The sequence below is a fragment of the Ictidomys tridecemlineatus genome, chromosome 6 (assembly GCF_052094955.1).
Source record: "Ictidomys tridecemlineatus isolate mIctTri1 chromosome 6, mIctTri1.hap1, whole genome shotgun sequence".
In the NCBI taxonomy this organism is placed as follows: Eukaryota; Metazoa; Chordata; class Mammalia; order Rodentia; family Sciuridae; genus Ictidomys; species Ictidomys tridecemlineatus.
The window spans coordinates 5160046-5167775 of NC_135482.1; the positions used below are offsets into that span (position 1 = coordinate 5160046).

Here is a 7730-nt window from a genome sequence, read left to right on the forward strand (position 1 = left end):
TGCACGGCTGTGGAGCCCCATCGCAGGCTGGGAAGCCGGCCCACGGGATCCGATTCTGCGGGGACGTCACCTTTCGGCCCTCGGCGACGTCGGGCTGCCGTGTAGGTGTGTGGTTCAAGAGGTTCCCCTCCACCAAGACTCCTGTTCACTCAGACCCCAGAATGTGACCTTGAGAGAGGGTCTTTGACATTAGTTAGTTCACCCGTCATTGCTCCTGCCCACAGGAAACCCCCAGGGTTAGCAGAGAGGATCCAGCGGGTCCTCCTCCCCCAGCTGGCCCTGGATGACAGCTGGGAGCCTGTCATCCTGCCTGCAGGGCCCCCAGCCTGGCCCACAGCACTGTGGTCACCTGCACTGTGCTGTCCACCTCTCCCAGCGCCAGGCTTCCACTTCCTCCCAGCCCCACTGTGTGGGCCGGCGGCCAGTGTCCCCAGATGGCTACTATTCTGTCCCTGCACCTGGTACAAGTCCACCAGCCGGGCGGGTCCCTTGGAGCCTTGGTGTCTGATTTCAGGGCCTTCTCAGTACTTCCCTCTCCCTCACTCTTAATCCATTGTTGGTTTCGGCCACCTGAATGCTGTCCCCTCTGTCACCCTGCCCCCGTTCCTCCCAGTTCCTCTCCCCGAGCTGCAGCCTTCCTCCCGGCCCTGGAGCTGCTTCTCTGAAGGGATCACCCCATGGCCGGTCCTCTGCTTCCGGACTCTCCTGGCTCTCGGGGTTGTCCAGGGGGTGGAGGCGGCTGGGGCTGGTGGCACCCAGGGAGCTCTCCAGGGCAGGGCTGGGGAGGAGACCCCTGGGCTCCCTCCTGCTGCACATACATCCCTCCTCCTGTGGCCACAGACTCTGCAGGCCTGAGCCCCCGTAGCCTGCACTTCTGGGCTGATTTTCACTCTGGCTGGACCGGCTCTCTGGGCTGGTCAGGCCGCTGGGCACGGTGCCCAGGTGGGCCTCGTGGCTGCAGGGCCTCTCAGGGAGGAGGGCCAGGCCTGCCGGGTTCACCCCTGTCTCAGTTGCCCTGACGCGTCCACAGACAGTGTCGGGTGGCGAGGGGTGAGGAAGGGACACTGCAGGCCGTTCCAGCCGGGGAGACCTCACACTGGAAGCCCTCGCTCGGACGTGGTCCCCAAACGACAGAAAGCAGCGCTGAGGACCATGAGCAGGCCTGACCCTCATGTCACAGTATCCTCCTGCTGAACAATAAAAAAAAGGCACAAAACATTAACGGACAAGAGCAAGACCCCCATGGCCCTGCATGACACTGTCCAAGCCGCAGGGTGCCCCCCCAGCTGGGGCCTGGCCCTGGGCTGTCCTGGGACAAGGCTGACCCTAGGCTACCAGAGAACTCTCCCCTCCCACAGGACTCTGCAGAGCCCCGCCCTGGCATTGGTGTCCCCAAACTCCCCAACAAAACACCACCCAGCAGAAGAGCCACAGGACCTTGCCCTGGGGGTACTTTTTGGCCCCCACTGGTTCAGACCTTCACTGGGCAGAGGGGAAGCCGGCCTGGAAAAGGGCTGTGACTCCCCAGGGTCACACAGCTAGGGAAGGGCAGTGTGACTGCCACGTGCTACCTCTGTATGAGAAGGTCAAAGACAGACTGAGGCTGAGCTCCAGTGACCACCGAGCAATACCCAGGGGTGAAGATGGACAAACAGTGGTGCTCACTGGCCGTATAGGATCTGGGAAAGCAGAAGTGCTCAAGGAAACACCCAGGGAGTAATGACACAGACAGAATCAGGCAGCACAAGACCAGGAGCCTCTCTCTGCCCTGCAGCTTGCTGGCTGTGTGACTATCCGCAAGCTACTGAGCCTCTCTGAGCTGTGCTTTCTCATCCACCTGGTGGAGATTATAACCTGAGCCCCACTTGCCTTACGCGGTCATCCTGAGGAAGGGAAGAGAAAGGCTGCAGAAAGGCCAAACCAGCGTGAGTTAACTTCTTTGGGGGGAGGGGGGGAGTACCAGGAATGGAACCCAGGGGCACTTCATTACTGAGCTACATCCCTAGCCTTTTTATTTCGTTTATTTTGAGATAGGATCTCACTGTTGATCCTGCTTCCCCGAAGGTTGCAGTATAACCCCAGAGAAGCTTTATTGGAAGGCTAGAAGAGACTTCAACCTTGAGGAAGAAGGGGTCCCAAAACACGGAATCCGTGGGATGGGGAAGTTCATCCCTTTATACATCTACAGTTTTCTCTGTTCTTTTACCTTCTTCCCCTCATCTCCTTCATTTCCCCTCATCCTCTGTGTGTGACTGGGAAAGCCAAAAGGTGGGCGGAGTGATCCGGTGGGAAGGGGACCTGGTGAATTAATGAGCAGTTCTCTAACAGGTCAGCAGTGGGAGGGCACCGTTGGCTGGGCTTTGGGGACATCAACATTTCCATCTCCCACCAGGCAGTCTCCAACCTCCGGGACCCAAACTAGTTGGTGGGTTTTCCTCCGTCTGGCCCAGTTTATCTGTCTCCCCTGACTACCTATTTTTTTAAGGACACATTCATTCAGCATCATGATCAGACTATTGCATGTAGCACTCAACAGCATGAGTGCAAAAAAGAGTCTACGTTAAACCCTTGGTTGGAATGTTTACGCTTTCCGCAGAACAGAACTAAAATAACCCGTTACACAATTAGTCACCAATACAGAGTTCTGGGCCCACACACATGAGCGCTGTCTGAACCGTGTCTTTGCAGCAGCGAGGCCCGGCCACCACGGTGCTTGGCTGAGTTCACAAATCTGTGACCTGTGGCTTCCCTGTCACTTCCTGGCTCTCCTCTCCTGAGAAGCTCTGTTGCCTGGCAGTATCAAAACCTCTGCGCCCGCCAGAGCTCCTGCTGCCGCTGCTGGAGCCCCCAGAGCCACCTGGGTCTCGTGGGGTGGCAAGATGTTGGCCTCCTCCACCACCGCAAGGTCCAGAGCTTCTGCTTCAAGGATCCTTGTAACTGCCCAAATCACTGCAGCTTCCACCACCTCCAACATCGCTCCCGTCATTACCAGATCCATCGTAGCCATCCCTGCTGCCACCGTAGCCACCGCCACCACTGAAGTCCCCTCCATGGCCGGAATTGTCATTTCCACCCACACCACCTCCACCTCCGCCACCACCAAGGTTCGCAGAACCACCTCGACCTCTGTGGCCAGAGGAGGCACCAGCCATCTCTTGCCTGGACCTGGCTTTCCTCACGTCACAGGGGTGGCCCTTCACAGCAGGGTCTTTCTGAATGACAGTCTTATCCACAGAGTCGCGGTCATCAAAAGTTACAAAAGCAAAGCCCCTTTTCTTTCCACTGCCTCCGTCAGTCATGATCTCAATCACTTCAATCTCCCCTGCTGTTCACCATGGTCTCGTAGGTGATGTTCCTCGGTGTCTTCTTTAATGCCACCAACAACCATCTTTTCCACAGTTCAGTGGGCCCCTGGTCTTTGAAAGTCTTCTCTGGAGACAGCCCTAAGGTTCCACACCTTCCATGCACCCGTGTTCGAGGTCTTGCATTCATGGCTGCAGCTGTTATGCTCGAATTCGGGACCCCCAAAAAACACAACAGACCAAGATCCATGTAAGCAGCAAAGAGGTGTTTACTGAGAGCTAGCTCCGTCCTCCACGCCACACAGCAACTGGTGACGCTGAGAGGCCCGAGCCCAGGGTTTGCAGCAGTTTTATACACTCTTTGGGGAAGGCAGGGACTTCACATACATCATAGCATCTCTTAGCAAATCACCACACACGGCGGGAAAATCCTAAAACAACTCTAAAACATGATTAGCACATTCACTGGCGGGAACAAGTGGGGAGGGGTGATTGGTCAGTACAGAGGGGGATTCATTTGAACTGACTGGTTTAGGCCACGAGGGGTGTGGGTGCTGAACTACATGGTTTCCCAACACCATAAACTCCTGGGAGGGTCATCTGGCGTCCCAGGTATTTCCCTGTCTCATGCTGATTGGTGGCTCTAGGGGTTGCTATGGGTCCCCACCTGGCCTGACTGAGTCGGGGACACCTGAGGCAGCAGATCTCTCCTGTTATTTGTAGATAAACATCTTAGCAGGGTGGGAATGTGCCTGGGAGTGCTCTGTGGGTCTTTCCAGGGACAAAGGTCATGTCCCTTCCTTGGACTGGCTTTGCTCTGAGGTACAGGCTGGTTTTTCACAGCCACTTCCTCCACAGTGGCATAGATGACAAACCCAAAGCCCCTCGAGTGTTTTGTGTTTGGGTCTCTCATGACCACACAGTCCGTGAGTGTCCTCATTGCTCAAAATGGCTTCTCAGTCTCTCATCAGATGTTTTAAAGCTCAGTCCTCCGATGAATACCTTCTGCAGCTGTTCGGGCTCTTTAGGGGACTCTGATTTAGACATGAGGCAGCAGGAAGAGAGATTTTAATGATGCTTTCTCAGCGGCGTCCATGGGCAGAAAGGACCTGACTACCTATTTTTAATTAATTCTGGCTTCACTAATTTGCTGAGGCTGGCCTTCAACTTGCAATCCTCCTGCCTCAGCCTCCCCAGCCGCTGGGATTACAGGTGTGTGCCACCGCGCCCAGCAGTTAATATTTTTGTTATGACTTTTGTTTAAGATATGGTGCCTGTCCTCAAAGAGTTACAAGGCATATTCAACAATGACAAAGACAGTGCAGGCTCAGTGCCAGAGAAGTAGCATGGGTGAGACACCCCGCACAGCTGTAAGTTGGGCTGGCTGGGCCATGGGGGGCTACCTGCTTGTCACTGCTCCTTGCAGCTCAAGAGCTTCAGAATGGGTGGAAAGATTATGAAGGATTTGGGGTGCCTGTCTAAGAATCTGCACCAATTCCTTAGGGACTAGGGAGCCACTGAATGTTTTTGAGGAGCAGAGTGATAAGATTGGTGTTCCTCGAGATGTGACCCCGGGGGCCATTGAGGGGGTGGTGGAGGCCAGGAGACTGGCAGGAGCCCGGCAGTGGAGGCAGATGGGGAGCTGAGGATGAGAACCAGGGCAGACGCGGAGGACCCAGTGGGGAGCTGAGCACTAGGAGACTGCTCACAGGCAGAGGGCGCCGTCCAGAGCAGTTCTCAGCTGCCCAGCAGGGGGCGGACGTGTCCAGGGGCTGGAGCCTTGAAGGATTGCCAAATAACACCCGCTGCAGGAATCCACCCCAAGGCCACGAAGGCTCCGATTGGCCCAGTTCCTGCGTCTTGGATAAGTTATAACAAAAATCAGAATTTGGGGAATGGGAATTAATTGTAATGGGAAGCTGGACCGGAAGGCGACCCTCCCGCACAGCCATCCCAGGCACCCAGCATCCAGGGCAGGGGTGAGAAGGGAAGAGCAGGAGAGGAGGCCAGAAATCAGGGGCCGGCTGGCAGCTGCTGAGGGTTTGGGAGCGGCCAGGCCTCCCAGGTGGTTTTCAAGAGCTGCTGGGCTCAGGCCATTCCTATCTGAGGGGGGCCCTGGACTCAGAGGGGGCCCCGTAGACGCACCTGTGCAAATTGGGGCAGGGCTGGAGCTGCTCTCCGGGATCCAAGGGGCTAAGTTCATAAGGTGCCGTGTCCTTGGAGATCCGCCCAGAAGGCCCCTGAGCTGGCGGCCTGGCCCAGCCTGCCCAGTGCCTCCCTTTCCTCTCCCGATGGCCCAGTGCTTCCCAGCAGTGGAATGTCCCCCCGTGTCCTTCCGGATCACTGTAGCCCACAGCCTGGGCTGCAGGGCCGGCGCCTGTTGCATGGAACCCAGGGAAACTTTTCCTTTTTATGTTGCTGGCGATGACCCCAGGCCCTGGGCCTGCGAGGCAAGCGCCCTACACGGACCCCCACCAGGTGCTTCCGCTCCTCCTCTCCTTCCTGGAGACCCGGTCTCACTGAGTCGCCAGGCTGCCCTCGGCCTCCCAGTCACTGGGATCAGGCTGTGACCACCGCACGAGGCCCTCTGAGGGTCTAACCCTATAAAAAGTCGCCAGGTCACAGCGAGGTGAGCAGATGGAGAGCAAGGGGGGTGTGGCCAGGAGTGGGCCTGGGAGCTGAGGTCTGCGAAGGTGGAGGTGGGAGGGGTCCCCCCACCCCCACCCGGCAAGAGGGAGGGCCGAGAGCCCAAGGGAGCCACAGGGTGGTGCCCGGGTCACGCGGCTGAGATTCCAGGGTGCCTTTGGATTCACAACTGGAGGTTCCGTAGGCAAGGGCAATGTCACCGAGTGGTATCAATGTCCCCAAGGAAAGGGATCATCCGCATAGGCAAGCCTTTCAAGGAGGGTGGCCAAGGGGGGAAGACAGGGGCTGGGCTCCCAGTGGGTCCATTAGGGTTCCTAAGCTACTTCTGTTCCCTGTCCCAACATTCACGGGTGCCCTCTGTGTGCCGTGAACTGTCCTAGATGCTGGGGACACTTGGTTAAATGGGACGAGAAGGTCTCCGCCAATGGAAACGGGAGGAGACAGCGTTCTGTGACCAGCTTTATTGAGGCATAATCGACATGCCATAAACTCATGCGCTTTCAGTGTGCAATTCAATGATTTTTAGAAAATTCACAGAGTTGTGCAATCATGAGCACACTCCAGTTCTGGAACATTTCCACCGCCCCAACAAGGTCCTTCATGCTCCTCTGCAGTCACTCCTTGTTCCTACCCCAGCCCCACAGCGCAATCCCAAAGCCACTGACTGTTTCTATATTTGTCTTTTCTGGAAATTTCCTGTGGCATTCTGGTTTTGAGGTTGATGCCTGCTGTAACATGAATCGGCATTTTGTTCCTGCTTTGGGCTGAATGGGATTCCATCATCAATGGATAGGTCACATTTTCTTTCCCTCCCCCCACCGCCGATGACTGCCGCAATCGGGCTGCAGCAAAATAAGGGGGGGGGGTGGCGAGCAACTTAAGGGCTGAAATGGTGTCCACTATTTGGCTATGGTGAACAGATCTGCTATGAGCATTTGCACAAGTCTTTGTGTGGACGAGTGTTTTCACTTCTCTTGAGCAGACACCTTGGAGCGGTCTTGCTAGGGAAGGAGACATTGCAGGGTATAAGGAGGACGGAGCGGTGCGTAGGCTCCCTGAGCCCTGGCCGGCAGGGTGAGGATGGGCCACCTCCACAGCTTCTGCTCACTTGCTGATCTGCTGCGTATCCCTGTCTCCCAGAGGAGGTCCGCCCCCCCAGGGCAGCCCCCTGTCTCACTCATCAGTCCTCCCCAGGGTTTAGAACAGTGTCTGGCACTTAAGAGGTGTTCAATAAACCTCTGACTTCAAATCCTGGGCTCTGGAACGGGCGTCCCTGGGGAATACCTGTCCACCTCCTGGCCAGGTGATCTGACCTGGGCTCTCCCATCTCTGTGCCTTGGGGATGGTGACATGAGAATGACAGGTATCCCTACCTGCCAGATGGGCAGCAGTGGTGACTGACCACACACCCCTGGGCCTGAGCCAGGCCCCGGTTCCCTCCCAGCTATTCTTAGCAGCCATGATGACAAGCCTGTTGTCGAGAGCGGCCCCTCCCCGTCCCACTGTCCCCTGGACAGGCAGTTTCCAGACCCTGCCCACTGCCCTCTGACTTCAGAGAAGGGCAGCCCCGCTGGTGGAGCCAGGATGTGGGTGTGTGCCAAACCGGAGAGGCTCAGGGCTGGGAGAGCCCTGGGCTGGGTGAGGGCTGAGTCACAGCCCTAAAGCTGGGGGTGTGTCCTGGTGACACCAGACACCCACTTCCGGCCCTGAGGGACTGTGTCTCAGGCCTCCCAGGCCAGGAGCCCTCACAGAAAGCCTTTGAGAAATACAGGAAACAGGACC

General features: G+C 57.0%; 1 pseudogene; it reads right to left on the bottom strand.

The window, feature by feature from the left end:
- Positions 1-2723: 2723 nt before the first annotated feature.
- LOC101968483 (heterogeneous nuclear ribonucleoprotein A1 pseudogene) lies at positions 2724-4687 on the bottom strand (annotated as a pseudogene).
- Between the last annotated feature and the right edge of the window lie 3043 nt (positions 4688-7730).